Below are 27,976 nucleotides of genomic sequence, written 5' to 3'. Positions count from 1 at the left end.
AGATGTTTTATGTTGTCTGGCTGCTACTGCTGCTGGTGGTTGTTGTTGTTAATGGTAGATGTTAACTGCCTGAATGTAAGGTAGCGCACCCTGTTCAATGGTTATGTCTGACAACAATCTAACATGTTGGTGCCCTCTTTGTCTCATGACTTTATTGATGGTCTTCTAAGCTTATCTTTATCTCAAATCAATCCTATCTTGAATTCTAATGGAAATTTGTTAGATCTTATTTTTGTAGTGTATTTTTCGTATTGTGATGTTTCTAGGATCAAACCATTTGTTCGTCCCGAAGACAAATTTCATCCTAAATTAAATTTAAAAATTGATCTGCCCTTGCTATCACCATTATTTGGTTCAAGTGAGTTACCTCTAATTAGATGCTTTCGTAAGACTGATTTTGCCAGCATTAATGAAAACAATTTTACTACCGATTGGTGTTATCTGTACAATTGTAGAGATATGAACTCAGCTGTTCGCTTCTGTAGTGTGCAGTTCGAATTTATAGCGATCCAAAACATGTAAGGTTCGAAACTTTGCTAAGCGAGAACAGAAATAGCAACAAAGCTTGAATTGTCACATAGGTGATTAGCGCATAAGATTATCCCATGACTTCACACGCAGCGACGGATTATCACAGCTTTCGGCGCATGCGTCTTTCACCCTCTTTCACCCACTTGCTCGGTGTGCAATCCGAGCTTATAAATTTAATTTTTTGGCCCAATATGTACAGTGGCGAGTGTGACTTTAAGTGGCTCTAAAATCCACAAAAATACATTAATCGATTCCAAATTTAGCGCGACAGTTGCTTCTTTAGCAAAGCCCAGGATTTCGATCGGATTTAGATCTAAGCTTTGATCCGGCCACTACGTCTTCAGAAAACATTGATTTTCGTGCGATTCCTTTACAATTTTGGCCGTGTGTTTCGGATCACCGATAGAGATGCTCGAGCTATGGAACTAATAATGACCAACCAACCGTAGTTTGGGATAAAGAAGTTAGTGAGTGGGCAGCACCCCGGGTACTTCGCAGGATTGGTCTAATAGCTGCTATTAATCAGAAAAAACATGAGCTCTCCACGAAAAATGTTGCAGCACGGCCTAACACAGGAATTGGAGTGTGGATGATTGGAAAAGGGTGATTTGGTCAGATGAGACCAAAATCAATAGATATCAATCGAATGGACAGGAGTATTACTGGCATCGTCCTAATGAGAAGCTTCAAAATTACCAAGTAAAGAAAACTATGAAACATGAAGGAGGCGGCTTGATGATTTGGGGGTTCTTCACCTATGAGAACCCTGGCACATTAGTCCGAATAAATGGCATTATGAAAAAGAAAGATTATTCACATATTGTGGAATCCAATCTTCCTGATTTTATAGATGAGAGTGCGTATCAAGAGAGCGAAGTCATTTTTCAATGAGCAACCACAACCCTCTAGACAAAAACTGTCCAGCTTTTGTTAAGCAAAAAGAGCTTCTCGCCATTAAAATAATAGAAAGAGTAGACCACAAAACTGCCTCAAGAATATACCACCTTCGTCATACACATAAAGCCACGCGGTACTCAAAAATCATAGCAACCCAGCAGACTCCCAATCCTGTAACAAAAGAAAAAACCAACAATAGCAACAACAACACAACACCTTTAGTCAATCAGAGCAATAGCCAACCACGCCAACCCAAAAACTACAGCGACGTCATGGTAAAAGACTCTGTCCCAAAAACTGGAACACACCAACACATTCTGGAGAGAGGCGACGACGAAATGGAGATAGACTCGATCTCAAAACCAAGCTCTAGCCAAATGATGAAGTCCATGCCAGAATCGGACCGGAAACTCAGAAGTCAGACCAAAGCCAATGGTCTGGCGAAAACTCTGAAAGCAAAACCTGATAAGTCCACAGCCAATCCTAAGAACCTAACCAACCAATTAGTCAATTAGTAAGCTCTACTAATAACCTTTAAGTGAACTCTCTCTCCTTTTTCTTTTCACTGTTATGTTATCTATTATTCAATGGAACTGTAATGGTTATTTCAACAATTACCTACAACTCCAACTAATTATTAAATCTGTCAGTGTTATGTTTGCAAGAAACCCATCTACACTCCCACCTCAACAGCGCTACTCTTCTCAACTATACACTCTTACACTAAAATTCAGCAAGCAACTCTTATGGTGGTGTTGCTATTCTAATCCACAACTCCATTCAATTCGACTCCCTCTCTACAAACAATGACTTTGATGCAATCACAGTCATGCTAATCCACAACTCCATTCAATTCGACTCCCTCTCTACAAACAATGACTTTGATGCAATCACAGTCATCCTACATTCTAAAATGAAAATTCGTTTAATTAACACATACTTTTCACAAGGCAAAAGATTTAATTAACATAATTTAGAAATGAAATACTATCAACGCGTTGATTATGTCAAAGATAGATTATTGCCTACATTTCTATAGAAATTGCCCCTCAGCTGCTAAGAATAAGCTGAAATCTTTGTACCATTCCGCACTAAGAAAAGCATTTGAAACATTTCGTTCAACCCCTATCAACAATCTCCTGTATGAAGCAGAGATATTGCCTTTTGAATCGAGATTTAAGCTATCAATAGCAAAAATGTACAAATCTTTGATGCTAGTATCGAACACTCCTTTACAGGAAATTGTAAACAGGATTAAGAAAGCGAAGAAACCTCCCAGAATCCCATCCTGCCTGCATAAAGCAATAAACTTCTGCTACGTAGAAAACGGTTTAATGTTTACCCCACCAAGACCAAGAAAACCAAAAATCCCCCATGGCTCTTTATTAAGAAAACCCTAAACCTTTCTTTACACTACACAACCAAGTCATCAACTCCGTCCATAATATACCAAAAGAAGTTTCTTAGCCTTAATGAAGTTTTGAGGTATTATATGTTCATATACACGCTGTCAGCGATCCAAGCAGTAGGTCAAACAAGTAATCAAAACCCGTATACAACAACGACACGCGATATTCTGACACACCAATACCCAGAAATAATCCTAGTGTGGTTTCCAGGCCACACAGGTGGCCCAAATATAGTTGAGTCCAATATAAATTATAAAGATGGATAAACCAGGGTTTGAAAACAGCTACAACAGTCAACAGTTTTGCTGTGTGCTGATGCTTCTGCTTCGAAAACTATGAACACTCGAAGCAAAAGCAACAGCAAAAATCTGAAATCAGAAAATCTGACAGCAAAGCAACAGCAAATCACCGAAATAGAAAATTTTGACAGCAGTAGCAAACAGCAAAAATCAAAAAGCAAAAAACCCGACAGCAGCAATAGCAAAAATCCGAAACAGATTGCTTTGCTGTTGCTTTTGGCAGTGTGTACTTTCATATGTATGTATGTATAGGTAAAATCAAAGTAGGGCAAAAAACAGTTCTGCTGCGACTATTTTTCCGACTGCTGCTTTCATCGACTTTCAAAATCGGCCAAAAGCAACAGTCGGAACAGTTCCTAGTATTAAAATGTATAAGTTGGCTGTTGCTATCAAAGCAATCTTTTTCGGATTTTTGCTATTGCTGCTGCTGTCGGGTATTTTGCTTTCGGATTTTTGCTGTTTGCTGCTGCTGTCAGGTTTTTGCTTTCGGATTTTTGCTGTTTGTTACTGCTGTCAACATTTTTTATTTCAGTTATTTGATGCTGCTTTTGCTGTCAGATTTTCTGATTTCCGTTTTTTTTCGGAATACGCAAAGTATTCGTTTTCATATTTGCTAAACAATCACAGCAATGAATAGCACAAAATTTATGACTTTTGCTAATTCGACTATAGCAATTTAAACACTGAAATAAACTACATTAAGAATACTTTCAAAGGATGCAGTAGTGATGTATGGCGAAAAACATCAGACCATTACAGGACAGTCAGCCTAAGTCAAACTATAGCGAAGGACTCACAATTAAAAATAGAAAACCCCATCACACGGGTCGACTTCGTCAAATTCCAAAGACTCCGGTTTGGACATACCCGCCTCACCCATGAGTTTCTCTTTAAGAAACAACTTCCACCACAGTGTGCTCAGTGCAACAGACACAACACAGTCCTCCACATAATCTTAGATTGTCTCAAATACAATACAATAAGACAGAAATACCTCCACTCTAATCCTCTCGATTCCCTTAACAACTCCAACGTCCTTTCCATTAAACGATTCCTCCAAAAAGCAAACCTCTCCCATCTTATATAATCATCTGGATCAAAGTTACCAAAATATCAATTTTCAATAATTCTTTTAACGACCGCTAAGCATAGAAGAGTACCGTGCCAGGCAACCAGCAGCAAGAGCAGAGCTTGCTAGAAGGAGGAGAGAAGAGGACGCACTGACGGCCATACCCCTGGTTTTAAGGCCGAAGCGTCGAGGCGGCCACCAGGTCCGGTTCCGGAAACAGCGGGCGGCCCTACTGGCCCAAATTAACAACGATCCGCCACCACCCTGGGCGGGAGCGTGCCAGCTGTGGAATAAAATAGATGAGCTGGAAAAAGTGCACCAGAGGACCAAACAGGCGAGGCAACAACAGCAGCAGAGCCAGATGCAGCGACTAGCAACAGCAGCAGATGCAGAAACAACAAAAAAAATTTAACAAAAAAAAACAAAAAGTGTGCTAGTATATGTAGGCACCTTTGTGGCAAGAGGCGATTTTTGCGCTGCCACTATAAATAATTAATTAATTAAATAATTTGAATATAAATATTACTAACAAAATAGAAAAAAAACTAAAATGAAAAAAAAAACTAATATAAATTAGTTTTTTTGAATAAGTCTATCATTGCCAAAAATACCTTAGAAAAAAGAGAAAATACATATATACACATATGTATATACATATACATATGCATATACACATTAAAATGAAAAATACACAAAAACAAAAAACATACATTTATAGAATTAAATATTTAATTCCAATCAGCCGCATATACCCCAACATACCCTAACAAACAGCACATGTCAACCATGTGCACTCAAAATTGCACAAACAACATAAGCACAGTTGCAAGACTTGCCGCGATCAAAGCGAGCTTCTAAAAAAAAAAAAAAAGGTCTAGTAAATATCACAAAGCTTGCAAGCACACATAAAGCTTTCTGATCGCAGCAAGCTCCACAAGATCAAAATTGCCAATAACGAAGTCTAAATACCCTATAAGAAAAACTACAAAATTTTTCTTGGAATTAATTAAATATTAGAAAATAGAATTTTAAACAATTTGAAAAAAAATAACAAAGAAAAAAAATAGAAGAATCAAAATTTTTTATACAGAAGAAAAAAAAAATTAAATATTAAGAGAACAAAATTATTTTAAGGGAATTAAATAAAGATAAAACCAAAAAAAACAAAATTTCAATGGACCAGAACATAGAAATATTGAAAGAAAAATTTCAGAAAGCATACAAGTGCCTAAATAAAACAATTTATATACACCCTCAAACCATTAATAAGCACCTTGAAACTATCTTCGACAGTTACAATAGAATAACGAGTAGCAGTACAGACATATGCAATGAATCAAGCAGTAAAAGCTTCACTGAGCTAATATACAGTTTAAATAAACAACTAATAAGTATAGCAACAAAACATAATATAAAATTCACAATACCGGTAGATTCGAATCTAGAAGCAACTTTTGAACCTCTAGTAGCAAAAGACACAGAAGAACCAGCTGTAAAAGATAACCCAGGAGACATTCAAGATAAACCAGCTGTAAAAGATAACCCAGGAGACATTCAAGATATATCAGGTGTCAAAGATAACCCAGAAAACATTCAAGATAATACAAAACCAAAGATGGTGCAAACAAAGATTGAATTTCTTAATACAGCTTCTAAGCTGATTCAAGAGTATGATGGTGGAGTAGAAACAATTCAAAGTTTCATAGATTCACTGGAATTAATCAATGAAATAAAAGCAGAACATGAAGAAACAGCTATTAAAGTCATAAAAACAAAACTAAAAGGGGACGTTAGATTACTAGTTACAAATGAAAACACTATAAATGGCATCATCCAAACATTAAAGAAAGAAATTAAGGGTGAAACAGTTCAGGTAGCAGAGGCAAGATTAATGAATTTAAAACAAAATGGCAAGAACGCAAGTTTATTTATGTCAGAAATAGAAAATCTCACTAAATCATTGAAACGCGCATTCATAACAGACAACGTAAACCCTGAAACAGCAAAGAAATATGCAACTCAAACAGCAGTGAAATCAATCATAAAGAACTGCGATAACGAAAAAGTCAGAACAATAATAGAAGCAGGCAATTTTACTGAAATGAATGATGTTGTAGCTAAATTTGTAAATACATCTACAAATATAGAACAGGATCACAGCGTGTTTTATACTAAAAGAAAAATTACACAAATAGGAACTCGTACAATAATAATAGAAATTATAATAATAATTACCAAAATAGAAACCCAAATGATAATACTAACTATAACAATACTAGGAATTACAATAACTATAGTAATAATTTTAATCGAAGAAATTATAACAATAGAAATACAAAAACTAATTATCCTCCTAAAACACAACAAAATAATAATGTCAGATTTACAAACGTAGAAGAAAATTCGGAAAACTCCGAAAGTCCTCTGGTGTAAAAAATCGAACAAATAAAATATATAATTTAAATTGCAACCTTAATAGCTACATAATTTTAAACTTTGACGATGTAGGGACAATAAAATTACTATTAGACACAGGAGCTGATGTATCATTAATAAAACAAGAAATATTAAGAAAAGACAATACAGTTGACATACAAAGACGGACAAAACTTAGTGGAATAGGCAAAGACGTCCTATTTAGAGCAACCTCTCAACGGTTCACACCTTCCAAGTAATAGAAAATGATTTCCCCATCCCATGTGACGGAATCTTGGGGCTAAAAATTCAATTGCACACTCAATTATTCCACCAACAAAAAATCAAGATATAAAATTATAATCAATATAGGGATCAGTCAAAACACACATGTATTCTATATCCCACCTAGAACACAAAAAATTGTACGCATTACAATATCCTCAAACAATAATAACATCTTTATCCCTAATCAAGAATTACACCCGGGGGTATTCATCGCAAACACTATTGCTTCTAAGACTAACCCATATGTCCGCATATTAAATACTAACAACACAGACTTACAAATTACAAATATAAACCTATTAAATGAAAAACTGTCCGATTATGAAATCTTAAAAATAGACAAACAACATGATTCAAAACATAAATCCACAATAATGAACAAACTAGCACCCAATTTTCCCGACTTTGTGAAAGAACCTCTACATAAATTATGCTCAGAATTTGACGATGTATTCGCAATAGAATCTGAACAAATATCCTCCAACAATTTCTTTAAACAAAAATTAAGACTCAAAGACACAACACCAGTCTACACCAAAAACTACAGGATAGCACACAGTCAAAAAAACGAAATCAATACACAAGTGGACAAATTTATCAATGATGATATTATTGAACCATCAATGTCTGAGTTCAATAGTCCGATTTTATTGGTTCCTAAAAAGTCGCTACCTGGCAGCAAGGAAAAACGGTGGAGATTGGTAGTTGATTATAGAAAAATTAACAAACAACTAGTAGCGGATACATTCCCACTACCCAGAATGGACGATATCCTTGACCAGCTAGGACGCGCTAAGTACTTCTCTTGTTTAGACTTAATGTCAGGATTTCATCAAGTAGAATTAGAAGAAAAATCTCGGGACATAACATAATTTTTCACAGATAAGGGCTCATTCAGATTCAAGCGATTACCATACGGATTAAAAATTGCACCAAACTCGTTTCAAAGAATGATGTCCCTTGCATTGGATGCATATCGATGATCTAATTGTAATTGGGTGCTCTGAAAGTCACATGATCAGACACTTAAGGGATGTTTTTGAAACTTGCCGAAAATATAACTTAAAATTGCATCCAGACAAATGCTCTGTCTTCAGACATGAAGTTACTTTTCTAGGACACAAATGCACAAATAAAGGAATTTTACCAGACGAAAGCAAGTTCAAAACGATTCAAGATTACCCGACTCCCAAAAATGGCGACGAAGCCAAAAGATTTGTAGCATTCTGTAATTACTACCGTGGATTCATTCCAAACTTTGCATACCATGCACAATTTATCAATAGATTATCTAGGAAAAATGTAGAATTTATCTGGGATGCAAACTGTCAAGCAGCTTTTGAATACTTAAAAAACAAATTATTAAGCCCACAAATACTCCAATATCCAGATTTTAATAAAAAATTCTGTATCACAACTGATGCAAGCAAGATCGCATGTGGAGCCGTCCTCAGCCAAGAATTTGATGGACTCCAATTACCCATATCATACGCATCTAAGGCATTCACAAAAGGCGAAAGCAATAAGTCAACAATCGAGCAAGAATTAACAGCAATACATTGGGCAATTCAATATTTCAAACCATACATATACGGAAAAAAATTCCTAATCAGAACTGACCATCAGCCATAACATACCTATTTTCTCTAAAAAACCCATCGTCAAAGCTTACTAGAATAAGGCTAGATTTAGAAGAGTTCGATTTTACTATAGAATACATCAGGGGACAAGAAAATTTCGCAGCGGATGCTCTCTCCAGAATTGAATTTGAAAATATAAAAAACATGGAAACTAATAAAATACTTAAAGTAGCAACAAGATCAGAAACAAAAAAATTAATACATAAGGAAAACAAAATTAACAATAGCAGAACAGAAACACCAAGAATATATGAAATAATAAATCCTAGCGAAGCCAAATACGCGCAAATTAAATTCAAAAAATGCAAATGTTTTATTACCAAAAATAAAGAAAAATTACTCTCCTTCAACATAGGCGATTTGATCATTAGTGGAAGAATAGATCTAGATAGTGATGTAAAAAAACATCGATGCATCGAACATCGATGATTTTTGGGCAGTGTTTTCCGATGTTTTTCGATGTTTTGTGACATACCGATGTTTATCGATGCATCGATTATTGACAAAACATTGGGTGTTAAATTTCACAACATTGCAGAACATATGTATGTTTCAGTGCCACATGCCGATGTTTATAGCCGATGTTTCCCACAACATCGATTTATAATTTTGCAAACATGGATGAACATCGACATCGAAATTTCGACCCAAATTTACATCACTAGATCTAGATCGATTCCTTCCAAGGCTTGAAAAAGAAGCCGGTGCTCAAAAACTGAAGATAGACATGTCAGAAAAACTATTTAGGTCACTTACACCTAATGAACTAAAACAAAAAGGAAAAGACACATTAAAACATTTAGAAATAGCAGTTCTACCTCAAGTAAAAGTAATAACAAATAAAGAAGAAATAAGAAATACATTAAATAAATATCATAATGACCCAATAGAGGGAGGTTACTGCGGGGTAAACAGAACACTAGGAAAAATAAAAAGAGATTTCTTTTGGAAAAATATGTCTCGGGATGTTGCAACATACATCAAAAATTGCGAAAAGTGCAAACTAGCCAAAGTAACCAGACACAACCACTCCCCATTGGTCATAACACCAACCCCTGCAACCACTTTTGACACAATAATAATAGATACAATTGGACCATTACCAAAAACAATGAACGGTAATGAATACGCAGTTACTATTATCTGAGATCTGTCCAAATATCTCATATCAATACCAATACCAAACAAAAGTGCAAAAGCGGTTGCAAAGGCAATATTTGAAAAATTCATTTTAATTTACGGTTCAGTGAAAACAATTCTAACAGACATGGGAACAGAATATATGAATTCAATACTAATAGAACTTTGCAAAAATTTTAACATAACTTTGCATATTGTCACTCATCGAAGTCGGTCGTGTTTTTTTTGCGCTCTCGTTTAATTTTTGTCTTTCATTCTTTCGTGAAGCTAATTTATAATATTCAATTTAAATTCATTGCCTTACTAATTCTTAATAAATCGCTATACTCATCGCGAAGTTTGCGTTAAATTTACAAACATTTATATAAATTTATTATCAAAACTTTCACAAACGCAAATATAATTTTGTTGTTGCGCTGCTTAGTTTTTGATTTCGTTCTATTTTTTGCTCCCACCCGCGCTCTCAATTTACAGTTCATAGTTTGTTTTTGTTTGTGTGGTGTTGGTGCTCTCTATTCGGCCGTTAACTTCGCGCTGGTGACAAGTTTTTGTTGTTGTGTGTTTTATTACAGATAAGTACAAATATTCCCTCTTTTTGTTTTCTCTTTCTAATTTGCATATTGCAGTTAGCTTTTGCCTTGCTTTGTATACGTCTCTCTTAACATATATATACATTTTTCCCAGTTTATTTACATATTGATTTATAATTTGTTTTTGTATAAATCAATTATTTAATAATGTCTGTCTGTTGCAAATATAATTGCAATAATCCCAGCAAGACCAGTAAAGACTTTCTTTACTGTTGGCTGTGTGACAATGTAATGCACTTTAAATGTGCTGGTTACACAGTCAAGGTGCGGGATAGTATTGCACAGGGTGGTGGCCTTAAATGGGGCTGTGATTCGTGTCGTGGCTTGGAGCTCGAGATGCGAAGTTTTATGGAACGGACTGGGGATGCATTTAAAACCCTGTCAGCTGGCGTTCATAAGCTCCAAGAGGAGCTTTTGGCGATGGAGGTTCAATTCAGAAGTTTTAAACTTTTGATTGAATCTCTGACGCGAAAGAGGGCCAGGTTTCAGGGCGCGTCCCTCAGTCCGTCGGTACATTCGTCTCTACCAGTTCTGGTTTTTGACATTGACCCTATGTCACCAAATGTACAGCAGCTGATATCGTTTAGGAGTCCGGCTTTGGCAGGTGTGGAGTCTCTTCCCATTTACCCTGGAGACAGTATCCCACCTACTAACACGATATCGGTTGTAGTTCCCGAACCATCCGGGCAAACATCCGTTTCCAGGAATATTGCCAATAAAGTAGTTACAAGGGGAGCTAGTAAAGTGCTGGCTGCCTCAGCTGCTGATGCATCTACTGTAGCCGCTACTGCTGTGCCTAGTATTCCTAGTTCCCTTGCTGTAGTTCCACCCAAAAAGCAAATTTTTATTTCGAGGCTTGATCCCAATACTACTTCTGAAGAAGTCATAGCCTACATCCAGGGCAAAGTTCAAGCACCAAACATTGCTGTGGAAAAGTTCCGTTTTTTATATACTCGGGACATTTCGTCCTTTAAAATAGGTGTCTCCCCAGATCTTTTTGGCCAAATATGTCATAAAGATTTTTGGCCGGAACACCTTGTTGTAAAAGAGTATACAATAAAAAAGAAGAATCGGCCTCCGATTAGCTTGCTACCTGCCTCTGTGAATAACGTTCCTTCCGGCTCGTCTGCACCTGTTGGCGAGTCTAAAAACTAATTTCGTCCCTAACTCTGGCCTATCAGAACGTACGGGGACTAAAGACTAAACTGTCTAAACTCTATGTAGATAGTCTAGCTTTTGACTTTCATATTCTTGCCTTTACTGAGACTTGGCTGGAGCCTGATATTGCCGATGCTTCAATTTTCCCCTTAAAATATTTAATTTATAGACATGATCGGACTATCCGTAAAGGTGGTGGCGTTTTGATCGCTGTTGACTCGGCGTTCTCGTCTGAAATTGTCCAGTCCTCCAATCAGGAGATTGAATTTGTTTGTGTTAAAATTTCGTTTAATTCTTTTTCTGCCTTTATTACTTGTTCGTATATTCCACCACAGTCCGACTTGGCAGTATACACTCACCATTTGGAAGCTATTCAACTTATTTCCTCATATCTCTCTGACAAAGACTTGCTCGTTGTTCTGGGAGATTTTAATTTACCTGAGATTGCCTGGACCCTTTCATTTGACTCTTTATTACTGTTGCCCTCCTTGTCACATTGTTTCATAGATGGTCTGCTTGAGTTGTCCCTAACTCAAAAAAATACTGTCCGGAATAGTCGTAACAGATTACTAGATCTGGTATTTGTGTTGGATTCTTCCAACTGCGATGTTTCCAGGACTGATCCCTTAGTTATCCCCGAAGAACTTTCATCCAACTCTGGATATAACCATTGACCTTCCTTTTGGTGTTATGTCTTGACATAATAACTCGATGCCTCCAACCCGATGTTTTCGCAAGACAAACTTTACTAAACTTAAAAAACTCTTGTTAACTAATGATTGGACATATCTGTATACTTGCACGGATATGGACTCTGCCATTTCTGTCTTCTATAAAACTCTTGAGTCGTTCTTTGATAATTGTGTCCCGCGTGTGACTCTAAGATGGTCTGATAGACCTCTTTGGTTCTCACGTGAGTTATGTAACTTGAAGAACGTAAAATCGAGATGTTATAAAAGATTTAAAAAATCCGGTAAAGCATCGGATTTTTCCCTATATGTTGTTGCTCGATCAAACTTTATGATGCTGAATTCACAATGCTATAAGGATTATCTTCAGCGATGTAAACTTAGTTGTTCTCGAGATCCTAGGCAATTTTATAACTTTGTCAATGTAAAACAAAAAACATCAGTGCACTCGTCTTACTTGTCTTTTGAAAACAATAAAGCTGACAATGATCAGGCAATTGCCGACATGTTTGCTGATTTTTTCAAAACAACTTATTCCTCTTCGATTTATCAAGCAAATCCTCCTTATCCTCATCACTTGCAATCGTCTAATTGCATTCTAGACCCTGTGTTTGATGAAAGTTCGGTTCTTAGCGTGCTCAGTTCCGTCAAACCAACATATGCACCTGGCCCTAATGGAATACCAGGCTGCGTATTAAGGTTTTGCGCGGAGGCCCTATGTAAGCCAATACTTAAGTTGTTTACACTGTCCGTCACATCTTCCGCCTTCCCGCCTATCCAGATAGAAATCATATATTATTCCTCTTCATAAAAAGGGGAAGAAGTCCGAAGCCTCCAATTATAGGGGTATTTCTAAATTGTCTGCCATACCCAAAGAGAAAATAATAACATCTCAATTGCAGCATTTTTGTAGCTCAATCATTTCGTCATCCCAACATGGGTTTAAAAAACGTAGATCGACAACTACTAACCTATTAGAATTTACATCTCACTCAATCAAAGGGTTCAAGACTGCCGTGCAAACTGACGTCATTTATACTGACTTCAGCAAGGCCTTTGACTCTGTTTTTATATAAATTAAACGCACTTGTCATCCCCAGCCTTTTGCTAGATTGGATTCTTCAATATCTTTATAAGCGTGCACAAAAGGTCTCTTTAAGTCTTAATTTTCTAAGACCATCCAAGTGACCTCTGGAGTACCTCAGGGTAGTCATTTGGTTCCATTGCTATTCACTCTTTTTATAAATGATCTTCCATTGGTAGTGTCACATTCTCGGGTGCTTATGTACGCGGATGATGTAAAGCTTTACCTTAGTTTTAAAGACATATCGTCTTCTTGCCTACTTCAATCGGATCTTAATGATCTTCAGAGTTGGTGTGAAACCAACCTATTAAACCTTAACGGCTCTAAATGTAAAGTTATGTCTTTTTATAGATGCACTCCATACTTAGCAACTTATTATCTTAACGACACTGCCTTAGAGCGGTTAGATATTATCAATGATTTAGGTGTTCTTATGGACCATAAATTAACTTTTAATCCTCATATTTCTGCTACAGTTAGTAAAGCTATGAATGTTCTTGGGTTTGTGAAACGATGGTCAAAAGAGTTTGACGATCCGTACACAACCAAAATTCTGTATACTTCTTTAATCCGTCCTATCTTAGAGTACGGATCTTGCATATGGTCACCTCAATATGAGACGCACGAAAGTAAAATTGAATCTGTTCAAAAGCAATTTCTGCTTTTCCCTCTTCGCGGTCTAAATTGGGATCGCAATGTCAATTTGCCATCACACTCCAGTAGGCTTCTTTTAATCAATCTTTCTTCTTTAATTAATCGTAGAGTAATGCTTCGTGCTATCTTTATTCATAAACTTTTAATAGGTGAAATAGACTCTCCTGAGCTATTGAACCAGTTAAACCTATCTGTACCCCGTAGACCTACTAGAAATTTTATTCCTCTATCCTTAAAAGACTGTAGTTCTAACTATTCTTTGCATGAACCGTTTCGAGTCCTATGTTCTGACTACAATCTTCTGTATCCCGTAATCAGATCAGAAGACTCTCTTTCCCTTGTGAAAACTTCTATTTTAGCACATTTAGCTCGTAATTAGCTGTAGTTAATCATATTTTTAATTGTTTGTCCGTTTTATTTGTATTTGTCCACGCGATCGTGCCGTCCGATATGCGTCTGCGCCCCACGGTTGGTCGGGCGGGAGGTGGACAGCGCTCTGCTTGGGCTCGCGCGAAACAGGCTATGTCCTGGTGTCGTATGGACCACTTGAACGTACTTCGCATTGTACGCGTCAACGTCCAGACAATAACTAAAATTAACTCCACGGCGCACCGTCATCAAACTCTTGGAACAGTAGAAAGAAGCCATAGAACTTTCAATGAGTACATCAGGTCATATATATCCATAAATAAAGACGATTGGGATGAATATCTAGCATACTCCACATATTGCTTTAACACCACTCCATCCACCGTACATGGTTATGCACCTTTTGAACTAGTCTTTGCAAAACATCCGAAAACTGTCCCATTCTCGTCTGAAACGGTAGAACCCATTTACAACATTGATGATTTCAATAAAGAAATAAAATTTAAATTACAAATAGCACAAAATAGAGCGAAACTGCTTATCGCAAAAATAAATTTTTTAAAAAGCATTACAAAAAGAAACATATGATAAAAACACAAAAAAAGTATCGCTAACTGAAGGACAAGAAATACTTTTAAAAAATGATACAGGACATAAATTAGATAACAAAGGACCGTTAAGGACACTAGCCATAAGACCAATGTAAATGTTCTCCTATAAATACCGGGCTTGCGGCCCCAATAAATCACTTCAAGTCAAACCTTGCCTTCGCTTACTTCAACATATTAAACTTGGTACATACACACATATACATCTATAATCCTGTAAGTATATATATAACTAGCTAGCATAATTTTAGCTTAAGGCCTAGTAGCTATAGCTAGATTTAAGAATTATCTGTAATTTGCAATTACGGTTTCAATTCAGACTATAAATAAATAAATAAAAAAATTTAGAGTGTTCAATTGGTCATTCTATTGAGATGATGTACTGTAAATTTTGTTGGCGTATCTTTAAACGTTTTTTTTTTATACATTGTGATAAATAGCCCCAAAATTTTTACCTGGCAAAAATTTATATGGCCGACACTCACAACAAACACAGATCAGGCCATTAACAGAGTTGTTCTCTATGACCAATCCCAGTTCAAAATTAACTAGAATGAGACTAGACTTAGAGAAATATTATTTACAGTAGAATATTTGAAGGGTAAAGATAATTTTGTAACTGATGCATTATCATGCATCACAACAAAAGATCATAAATACAAACGTGCTAAAAATTTAAGCAAACAAAAACAGAACAGGAAAATAACAAGTCCATTTGTCTTGAAGCGTGAGATCGGCCTAGAGAGTAGGCCCGGTGTGCAAGACATCGTTAAGGCTGAACCCTGACCACGCGTACCTTGGTGTTGGCTTAAACACCGCGTTCCGGCGTCACCCGAATCATATGGCCCAATTCCTCGTGCTCCTGAATGATGGCATCGTACTGCGTTTTTAAGACGGGATTCTTAAGATCTTGAACGAACCAAGTCGACACTATTCGGAATATTGAACGGTAGGGACACAACATATCGGCCGTCCTTCCACCTCCCAAATCTTGGCGTACGGGTCAGCCAGGGGGCGATCGAGGTACTGCGTCGAAGCCGTGTTAAGGAATGGTGCCGCTGGAATGTCCCCCAACAATTTGGACACGACCAGAGCTGAGACCTCAATCTTGTTCAGCCTGTCACACGGAGGAGACAGCATCAGCAGACACACTTTGTCACTCTGGCCTATGCAAGTAACTGCGGCGTCTACTGGATAAAAGGGGGGCTGGACCATGTTTAAGACACGTTCGGATAGGAAGGTGGAATCGGCACCCGAGTCGAAGGGTGACAATCGCAGTGCCTAAGAGCCCTCTGCCTGGGGTGGATGCAAAATAACTTCAAGCATTTGTGAGCTGGCCGCTCGTGGACGGACCCTCTGTGGCGCTGAATGGTGGGACTTGCGCAGCGGACGATGAGGACACGTACACATCGCTAGGATGCAACAAGGTGTGATGACGCTCCTTGCACGTATGACAATTATGCGCACTTGAGCAGCCCTTCACTTGATGACCGCGAGCAAAACAGTTTAAACAGAGTCCTTGCTATCTAATGGTTTCCAAACGTCTCTGGACAGTCATGTCAAGGAAACTTGTGCAAAGCCGTATTGGGTGATTTTCCCGATGGCAAAGCTTGCAAGACGTCGGTTTGAGCTGAGCTTTCGCGGGAACCGCTTGGACCTTCATCGTCGCGGAGGATTTGTGGGGGCCAATGGGGATGGCTTGGTCACTTGGGGCCGACTTATGTTCTTCGGTGGCATCCAGTACACGGTACCGATCGGTGAGAAATTGCTTCAAATCGTACCAAGTGGAGACACAGTCTTATTTGGCACTGATTGGTCCCACCGGAGGATTGTGGCCTTCGGCAATTTGCAAGTACATATGGCGATGAGTAAGACATCCCAATTCTTAGTACTAATACCCGAACGCTCAAGAGCGGTTAGATACCCTTGAAACACAGTATGCAGCTCTCTCAAGGCTTTGCCCGACTTTTGTGCCACCGTGGGAAGCTGTAGGAGTTGTCTGGCTTGAGTCAAGACAAGCAGACGGCTAATTTTGTACCGTGCGGTGAGGTTCTCCCACGCGGCTTGGAAACCCTCATTCGTCAGGGGGGACTTAGACACGATGGCTCTCGCTTCCCTCCGTGTCTTGGCGTACGGATTGGCGATGTAAATGGCAGCGAACACGTCGCGGAAGGTAGGTCATGCCAGGCTGTCGCCATCAAACGTTTCGACCTCACACGGAAGTGTTCTATGGCCCGGAGGCAACGACGGAGCTGTTGGCTGACGCGAAAGACTCAATGTCTGTGCCGATAGCTGTTCGATGCGTCCCGCACCGTAAAAACACTGCGTAGGCGTATTCGTGCTTTACCTTTATGTTTGCTAGAATTTCCTCGCCTTTTTCGGCCATCATGGCCTTGGAACAGCGGGAATATTTCGTCTCGATGTTTGGCCAAAGTGATTTCGGCTGCCCTGAGTGCATTTTGATGGAAAATAATGGCATTTCGGAAGTTAAAGTTTCACTCTCACGTGTTGCAAAAATGGTCCACGCGTCGCACGCCAGAACGAAGTCGGAGAGGGACATGTTGGATTGTTCTCTACGCTGTTGGGATAGGGATCCGGTTACCGGAAGGTCAGAACACTACATTAACTTGTGGAATCTGTGACGAAGTTGAAAGTTTGGAACTACTTTTGTGTTCACTCGTGCCTTTAACCGAGAATTTGCGAAGCTTAAGAAGGCGGGACGAGGATTATTATGGACTGGTGAGCTCTTTATTTTTACTTTAAAAGAAATGCATTATTCTAAGTAAGATAAGATACCAATTCTAGCTACATCGGGTGTGCATCGGTGGGTCTGTGGCCCCCATCTGTACCTTTGTAATCTCATTCCGAAGTCCACCCAATTTATATGTTGGTTGTGACAACTAGTTGTCACTGGTTTATGTGCTAGTGCCTTTTTACATAGAAGGTGGCGCAAAAGAAGTCATGCGATGTTGTTTGGCTCTTATTTTTTTTCTAAATGAAAAACTTCGTTTCTGTTTTTTGATTATGTTTATTTATACCTTAAGAATTAATTGTATTAAGTCGAAAAGATGATATCGGACAATTGGACGCCGTCACAATTGATTACTATTCGGGCTCGTTTTTGCATTTTTCATCACTTCGCCGTGCGTTTCGGGCGATATGTTCTCGCATTCGTGTCGGATATTTTCCTTGAGGGCTTCCAAGGTCTCAGGCTTGTTGATGTATACACGGGACTTCAAAAAACCCCATAAAAAGAAATCCGGGAACGTTTAATCGGGCGATCTGGCCGGCCAGTGTAAATCGCCAAAACGCGAAACTAAGCGACCCGAAAACGCGTCCTTCACAATTATTCCGCGTTTTTGGGGAGTGTATCGCTCCATGGCTTATTCACTTGTATTCTGTATCTGCCTAGTCCATAAATGTCAAAACTGATTTGACATTGACGGACATTTGCGAAAATGAGAGCATCTTCCAATAGGGTGATTACTTATTTGTATAAATAAATAAACATTAAATAAATTCAAGAAATACTAAAGTCATTAGGAACCGTCAAGTTAAAAGATTATAAGACTTGGTGAAACCGTTCAACAGTTAATCAACTAGGCGATCACTTTCTTAAAAACAGTTAACAACAATATGTGACCAAATCATAGAGTTATTTTTATGTAAAATAAAGTTTGTTCGACTCTTAAACTCTGTTGCATTCCCTTACAAAAAAGCTCTGGTTTCAGCAATATCTGACCTAGTTAACTCGGTCAGTAACACAGGTAGTACGCACCAGTACTATAGTTTGGCATTAGTCAGCAATATTTGAAAAGATTTACAAATAAAAGCAACACAAAAAATTTGTTTCACCAGTCATCACTATCGTGGCGATTATCAGTGTAAAGAGAATAAGAATATTGGAAGTAAAATTAACTATTGTTAAACACTAAACAAAAAGGCTACTTTGATTTATTTCTTAGTCTTATTTGTGCCACACTTGACCAATTTAAGGAACGAGTCTTGACAAAATAAATAAACTCCCATCGGGACAAGTGCTAGTATAAAGAAGTGAGTAAATAAGAATATAAAATAGCATGGAGGAGTTATTAAGCAGCAGACAGAACGAGGAGAGGCAATTCAGGCCTTCATTCGGAATACCAAAAAGGATTCCATCGCCAGGAAAACGAAGCCATCTTATTTCGAGGAGAAACTTGACCTCCTGGAGTACATGTAGGATAACTTTGAGAAAAGTCATCAGAAGCTAATATACAAACTAACTAACGTGCCAACAGAGGATGACTACTTTGTAACGGACTATTTCAGCAAAATGAAGGCGGTTGTAACTAATACAGTGGAGGACTGGAAGGACCATTTGGCAAAGATAAAACTGAAGAGGCAAGCTCGCCAACGAGAGAAAGAGCGAGTCATGAACAAACCACTGGTTCGCAAGCAAAGTGCGCTGCTGGATTCATTGTCCAGCACAATAAGACAAATTGTGCCTGAAGAAAAAATGAATTACAAATCGCTAGTCGACAAATTATGGATGCAAATTGAAGAAATCCATTATGAGATGAAAGTCCAGTCGAAGCCGCAGAAAATACAATGCTGAAATTCTGTATGGCACCAGCAGAAAATGTAGTGATACAATCACCGCCTGTACTGCAATCGATACAATCATTGCCACTACCCAAAATTCCCATTCCAAAATTTGATGGGGATTATCTGAAATGGCAACAATTTCATGACATCTATAAAAAGGTGGTTCATTAGTCAAATGTATCCAAGATAGAGAAAATGTGGTACTTAAAATCAAACTTTCTGGAGAAGCAGAGAGATTGATACGGCACCAGCTTCTATTTATTTATTTATTTATTTATTTATTTATTTACGTCAACTAACACAGCAGTCGACGAAAAAGCTTAAGCTAAAGACAGATAGTAATTAATTGAAAAAGATAGCTTAGCTATATACACAACTAAACATCCCCGACCCGTTGGAGGTGTTTTATTTGCACAAGGTGCCAGCTATGCCCCGATTCACAGCCAATGTGGCCAGGGATGAGTTGCAGCCAATCCAAGTCTAGAATATTATTATTGGTTTCGCTGTAGATGATTAAAAAGTATAGCGCGAAGAGAAGTGACAGAAAGAGGAGGAGAAATTAGGTGAGAAAGGTTGTTAAAAGATTGGCAAAGAACACGAAAAAGTTCGTGAAGAGAGTAGTTAGTCAGACATCTACTAAGCTGAATAAGAAAAAAGTTTCTGGTCCGACGTGAGGGAACAAAAAAATATAGCGTATCTAGTAAATAAGTAGAAATGACTACGCCGTTGACTAGTTTATGGAGAAAGAGAATGCCAAAAACGAGCCTACGGTTGTAAAGTGAAGGAAGATTAATAAGAAGGAGTCTGCTAGAATAAGAAGGTAGGCGAAGACTCGGGTCCCAATTAAGACCGCGTAACGCAAGCTTAAGGAATTGCTTCTGTACCGATTCAATACTACGCTGGTGAACATCATATTGCGGATTCCACTCTGGCGAGCAATATTCTAGAGTAGGGCGAACTAACGAAGTGTATAAAACCTTTGTTACATAGGGATCATCAAATTCTTTGGCCTAACGTTTAATGAAGCCAAGAAGGCTGGATGCTCTATTGACAATAGAAGAAATATGAACATTAAATGAAACTTTTGGGTCAAGCATCACGCCTAAGTCTTTGAACGATGGTACACAATCTAACAGAACAGACTTAATAGAGTAATGAGCTAGGAACGGAGACAAATGATTGAAAGTCATAAAAGAACACTTAGAGGCATTAAGGTGTAATTTATTAACGTGGCACCAATCACAGAACGCATCGAGATCTGATTGCAAGTACTGTTGGAAAGAAGGATCATTATAGGAATAACAAATCTTGAAGTCATCCGCAAACATGAGCATGCATGAATGAGCCAAGGCCAAAGGCAAATCATTTATAAACAGTGTAAATAGCAGTGGGCCCAGATGACTGCCTTGGGGTACACCTGATGTAACTCGAACAGTTTTAGATATCGAGGAACGAAAAGGGTTCTGCCAATAAAATACGACTTTAACCAAGCCAATAGTTTCGGGGAAAAACCCATGATGTTAAGTTTCGCGAGAAGCATAGAATGATCAACCGTATCGAAAGCCTTACTAAAGTCAGTATAAATAACATCAGTTTGACACTTTTTACGGAAGCCGTGGTGTCAACTCTAAAAGGTTAGTAAGCGACGAACGACCTTTCATGGATCCATGCTGACAAGGAGAAATAGTGGATCTGGATAGGTGTTGAAGGGAAGACGTAATAATTATCTCAAACAGCTTTGGTATTGCCGAAAGTTTGGCAATGCCACGGTAGTTAGAAACATCCGATTTGCTACCCTTTTTAAAAAGCGGAATAATAAAAGACTCCTTCCAAATATCGGGAAAGCTACAAGTCTCACTCGATATAAAAAATAACCGAGATAAAGGCTTAGATAGGGAATTCGAACACATTTTAAGGATGCAACTAGGTATATTATCAGGACCGGGAACGAAGGAAGACGTCATAGATGACAAGGTAGAGATTATACAGTCTTCAGTAATACTAAGAAAAACATACACTTTAAATGTGGGATTGAAAAGGGATAGGGTGTGGGATCCGAAACAGTAGTAGAATAAGTCGTCTGAAAGAATTTAGCAAACAGATCTGCAATATCTGAATCATTATTAGCAGTCTGGTCATTAAGTCTGAAGGTGGAAGGTAGTACATTAGAGCGTCTTTTGGAATTAACAAAAATTGTAAAAGCTTTTGGGGATTCTTATAAAATTCAACCTTACAGCGAACGATATAATTATTGTAGCATTGAGTGTTTAAAAGACAAAATTGAGATTTGGCTATACAGTAATTTGCATAGTCAAGTCCCGAACCAGTTTTTTTAAATCTTTTAAAATATCTCGATTTAATGTTACGGAGATTAGAGAGCCTACGTGTGAACCAGACTGGCGCGCTGGAAACGGTAGAGACATTCACATAAGGAACGCATTCAATTAGAGAATTAAGAGCAGAGTAGAAAAACTTCACTGCACACTCTATATCGCAGCACTCAAATAGAAATGACCAATCAAAAGAGAAAATAAGGCTATTAAGAAGATGGAAATTTGTTTTACGAAAACATCTACGACGAGAATTTGCGATGTTATTAAATGAATTAGTAACGGAATTGTAAGAAGTAGTAACTTCAATGGTAGGGTGATAAGGATCTTCAGGTTTCACTACGGGCTGTGTTCTGGATACAGCACTAACAGTGGGATCAGAGACAAAAACAAGATCAAGGATTCTTTTAGAAGAGTTAAGGATAGAATTCAACTGATATAGCGGACATTCAAGTAGGCTATCAAGAAAAACAAGTTGAGATGAAGGAATTAAGAAAGATAGATTTTCATCAACAAGCCAAGAAATATTAGGCAAGTTGAAATCACCTAAAACTATAAGGAAATCACGATCTTTAAGACGATTAAAAATAGTTTACAAAGCATCAGCATGGTGCACGTAGATCATGATATCAGAAGCTGGAGGAATATATGAACAAGAGATATATAGGCTAAAGTTAGAACATGTAACTTCGACGCAAATAAACTCAACACCTAAGGGGAGATCAATCGGCACCACACTTGAAGACAGATTCGAGTTAACAGCAATGAGTACTCCACCGCCACAAAGACCAACACGATCAAGCCTATAAGAAATAAAATTATTAGAAAGAATTTCATTATCTAAAACAGAGGAGTTAAGCCAAGTTTCAGAGAAAGCTAATATGTCAGCTGAAAAGGTTTGGCTATCACAGAAAAGGTTCGACAGCTTGGTAAGAAGTCCTCTTTCATTTTGATAATGAATGCAAAGACTAGACGTTATTAGTTTTTTGAAGCAGAAGATAAATTAGGAATGTGGACAGGCAACGGACGGGAGCGCCTTTTGGGAGCAAACTCGTGTACAACTAGCCCCTCTGGCCAGAAATTAGTGTCAACCATAGCTGAGAAATACTCATTAGGTACTGTAATTTTAAAAGAGGAGATTTCGTGAGGCCTAGAAAATTTAAGTTTTTGAATTAAAACCTTAGCAGGGCATATACTCCCAATGTAAGCTGCCACAAATAACTCAGAAGTATCTGGAGCAAGCCTAGAGATAAATAATTGTTTGCGATGAGGCACTACAGTTAGTGGAGGCGGAGGAGCATTGGGATCCTCAAGTGATTGAGAGCCAGCATGATCCTGTGATTGATCAGAGTTCCCGTGAGGGATAGATTGAGGTACACCAGGACTTGTAATGGGTACTTCAATCTGAAAAGAAGAGCACAAAGAGCGACAAAAAGATGGTGTAGGCGAAAATAAAATGGGAGACGATGTAATAGAGAGTGCTAGCGACTGCTTACGAGGCAACTCAAGGGTACATTTCATGGGCAACTTCTCAGAAGGTGGAACAAACTTGAATTGCGACAATAAATGTACGCTATAAACGAAGACCCCTATACATACGGCTAAAATCAAGGTGCTGGCTGGCACAAGATTGGCAAGTCCAGCGCATTCAGCCAAGCTCAGGCTTAGACACAGACAAACCAGAAAATTTGTCGTAGTCGCGGCCATTGAGGCCAGCACATTTTAAGTGAATAAGATTATCGCAAAGCCAACAAGATATTGCTCTATACTGATCATCAAAACGATCAGAATGCTTGCAAGTAGGTAGACAACAAGCCATTATAAAGCCAAAAGAAACACAATGCAAAAAAAAAAAAAACTAAATAAATTTATATATATAAGAATAAATAGAAAAATTTAAGTACACAGCACAACGATAATTATCGATATGAAATCAATAATTACAAATAAAACAAAGAGAACAGCTAGAGTGCACAGCACAAGAGAGAGTGCAAGAACAGTTATAAGCCGAGCTTTGAGAGGCGGCCTTACAAAAGTGATTACGCGGGAGAGAAGCTGAGCACAAGCACAAAGCAGAGAGAACAACAAAACACTTGCACTGATGGTATGATGGGGGCAATGAGGGGAGCAACTGCAGAAGCAATGACGAGAGAGAAAAATAAAAAGAAAAAAAATTAAATGCACCAAACACTAATCACGAAACAGAAAAAACTGTTTAAACTATTTAATTTGGCGAATTATGGAAATAAAACACAAGGGTGTAAAGCAAACAACACCAGCAAAAGCGTAAACAAACTAAGCACAATTAAACATTGAGAAAAAACAATAAATACTAATAAAAACTCAGGAGCTAGGCAAAAACACGACCGTCACGTCAGAGAGCAGAAATTTACAACGAATTCAAACCGAACCATCATAGCAGAATAGGCCCGTTACTGCTATCACTAGTCCAGCTTGGGGAACATCTGAACCAACTTAAGAGACATCTTCCATGTGGTTTGGGGTTGCCAGTTCCAGATAACGACGTGTTGCAATTATACATATGGCTTAATGAAGGCGCAATCGCGCACAATCATGTGATATTTAAAGTCACGTTTGTGCAACTATACTGTAGTATATTCATACTAGAGATGGGATCGGGAAAGAAAATGCTTCCCGTCCCATCCCGTCCCGAAATCAAATTTGCTTTTCCCATCCCGGTTATCCCGAAAAATTTTCAGTCCCGACCGCGGGTCCCGACATTTTCCCGAAAATTTTTTTTCATCTATGCATATTACTTTATTTATATATTTGTTTTTCCAATAAACTCTTACTTTATATATCCATATTTTTATTTAAAAACAATATTTTTTCAAAATTGTCTCCAATAAAGTTCTTCTGTCTTCCAAAATACAACTTGAGGTAGAAAAAACTCTTTCGCTAGTTGCAGAGGATGTCGGAACATTTAAAGTTTGCCTAGCCAGCATTTGCAATAATGGCACTTCATTGCACTGCTTCCAAAAAGATAATATATCCACATTTTTCTTAAGTTTCTTTAATATAATTACTAATCTCTTCGTCAATATCATCTTCACATGGAAAACACGAAATATTGCACGAGTAATATTTCGTGTTACTAATAAATTGCAGCCAGTGAGTAATATCGATAAATACTGAAAGTTTTATCGAACATTTTATTTTTGGGTCCCGATAGTTTTTCCGGGACCTGCGGGAATTTCGGGAATTTCGGGATCGACCTCTTATCCCGTCCCGGTTTTTTGAAAATCTTTCCCATCCCGCCCAATTCCCATAAAGTTTTCGGGTCCCGCGGGATTCCCGAAAATCCCGATCCCGACGCCCATCTCTAATTCATACCAAAAATCATTTAGTACAAAGAGCTCAACTTGTAACACTTTGTTGCAAATATAAACAATTAAATTTATACGCAATAAAATATAAGTGTGCACTTGAAAATGATTATATGTATACATTGATGTATGCACATAAACATGTTCACATAAATATACTGCTAAGCATGTTCATATATGTATGTACATTTGTATATGCACATACATATATTCACATAAGCAAGACACAGAGAGAAATTCTCCAGTGCGGTCGCGTTTTGTTTTAGCTCCGTAATTTGTATAAAAATCGTAGTTAAGAGGACTTAACTAGATCACAAAACTGCGCCAAGAGAGTCCCCTGTGTTTTTTCTGTTCGACAGTGATAGTGATATCGTAATAGTGTCCCAGCAAGGTGCTAATTGTGCTTTTGGTTTTTTTGGAGCACCAGTGGTTTGGTGATCAATTTGGGTGTAGCGGGGTTGCCTCCTACCTTCTGCATCAGTGAGGGTGAGGTGAACGTAGCTACTCTTGTAAACATCTCTCCACATTCCTCCACCAGCTGATTAGCAGACCTGCCGGACCACCCAAACAACATAGGGCCCCGCATGTTAACAGCTGCCCCTTAAACTGTTAACTTGTAACCTAGATCCCTACCAGCCGAGAGGTAAGCTGAGCTTTTCTCCAGCATAACATTCCACTTGTGCACCATAACACGGAAACTGTAAGGGCACCTCCTCCATCTGGTTCCAGCACCCTGTGGGGGCGGGGTAGCACCTCACTTGCTTAAGCCGTACTCCCTGGTTAAAATCCCGGCGAAGGAATTTGCTAAAATAGCCTGTTGGCTCAAAAAACCTAATAATATATATTCTTTTTTTTATTTTTAATTTAATAAATTGATATAAATTTAAATAAATTTTAATAAAGCGGTTAGAGGCCAAGCCTAAAGGATCGGTAGAGGTTAAGGGTTAAATCCTGTGTCACACCTATATTTGTTTTCGTTCTTTTTATGGACCGAAGTAACCTTCGTCTACTGGTCAACGCTTTTAGTTCTATACCAGCTTGGACGTAGGCCACCGAGTCGGGGCGGTATATCTCTACCAGCCGTCGTCAGGAGGAAATTCTTGCCCACCGTACTACGAATCGGCGTTCGAGCGACGACCGATGCCAAAGTGAAGTAGAGAGCCAAAAAAATGGAGCAAATCTGGATCTAAATCCTGCCTGCGCACTGATGGCCGCCAGTTGCAGTCTAATGGCGAACCAAGCCTGTGAGCAAAGAGCAAGAGGCCGACACTCTAGGAGTGTACCGTTGAAAAGAGTAAGAGTCCAGCCAGTGTGTAGGGAGCTAGATGAAATGGGGCTCGTACTAGAGTCCATCTCAATGCAGACGATAAAATGCAAAAAAAAACTTGGCAAAACTTTAGTAACTGCATTGCTTTTCCAGGGCAAGGGCGTTGCACCAGAGGAGACAGCAAGCCCAAGTTTAGTCCCGCCGTAACGAGCAAGTAGAGAGCAGCAAACGGATGCAGAAGGTGCAACGGTATCGGAGGTACTTCAATCCAGGAGTTGCCACCGTACATGTGAATGCATGAAGCCCCCACTACAATAGGAAATGCCGGGTCAACATCGACTTCAATTAACAGCTCTCAGGCGGCCCAAAAAAGATCGAAGAATACGAAAAGTATACCGCAATTGCAGCGGCAACAGAGGCATCGGATGATGCCAGCCATTTCAGTGCAAAAAAGGGAACAGAGGAAAGATGAAGGTCAAATCCCAATCCGGACCAGTCTAGCCAAGGCTGGCAAGAAGTAGGCCCAAAACGTAAGACCCGCGTAAAGGAGGCAAAGCCCCGAAGGGCAAAACCAGGCGCCTTGCTGATTGAGCCGAGCTCAGGAGTTAGCTACAGTGATGTTCTGGCATTGGTTACCCGGCGAGCGGATGAGAAACTGGACCATGTTCGAACCAATGTAAGCAGAGTCAAGCGTACTGCCAAAGATTGGCTTCTGCTGGAATTACGCAACGCCCAAAGCGATTCCCGAGGCGTGATGGACGAAATTTCCCAAGTTCTAGGTGACTCAGCCGGGGTCAAAGTTCTCAAGAAATTTAAGTCCGCAATTATTCGCGATTTGGATGACATAGCTGAGCCTTGCCATATTATTGAAGCACTAGTTAAACACGCTAATATTGATGCATCGACGTGTACGGTGAAGAGTATGCGACCGGGATATAAGCGCAATACTCAGATGGCGATGTGGTAATGCGAAAAATACTGCTACTGGGTAAACTGGAAGTAGGCTGGAATCTCTGCAGCATCAAGGAGCTGGAAGAGCTACCAACTCGATGCTATCGATGCCTGGGCTTTGGCCATGTAGCAGCCAAATGCAGCAGTCGAACTGCTGCCTCAAATGTGGACAGTCAGGCCATAAGGCTGCAAAGTGCAATGGCTCGGAAACTTGCTTCCTTTGTATTGAAGCAGGCGTACACAGAGTCAAAATAGGCTAGGCTGCAGATAGTAGTCGGCTATGCCCTCAGATGAGGTGGACCGGAAGAAATTAAGATGACGCCTAAAATAAAAGTGATACAGCTAAACTTGAACCATTGCATTGCGGCTCAAGATCTTTTGCATTAAACAATCCGCGAAGTATCAGCAGATATTGCAATTCTCAGTGAACCATACAGAAGCAAACGGCCTTTTCTATCCGTGCGACTACTGCCCCATTCCAAAAAATGCAATGCATTCCAGCGAAGCAAAAATGCAACAACGCCATTGGAACTATTGGCCGCTGGCTGGCTGTTGCAGGTCTTGAATTGGCAGCACACAAAACTGAAGCCGTTTTAGTTAGCACTAGGGAAAAAGTCGAGACCGTTTCTATACAAGTTGGTGGCAAAACCATCACAT

Source organism: Drosophila willistoni (assembly GCF_018902025.1).
Source record: "Drosophila willistoni isolate 14030-0811.24 chromosome 2L unlocalized genomic scaffold, UCI_dwil_1.1 Seg168, whole genome shotgun sequence".
NCBI classification, from domain to species: Eukaryota; Metazoa; Arthropoda; class Insecta; order Diptera; family Drosophilidae; genus Drosophila; species Drosophila willistoni.
Note: the sequence above shows the minus strand (reverse complement) of the source record.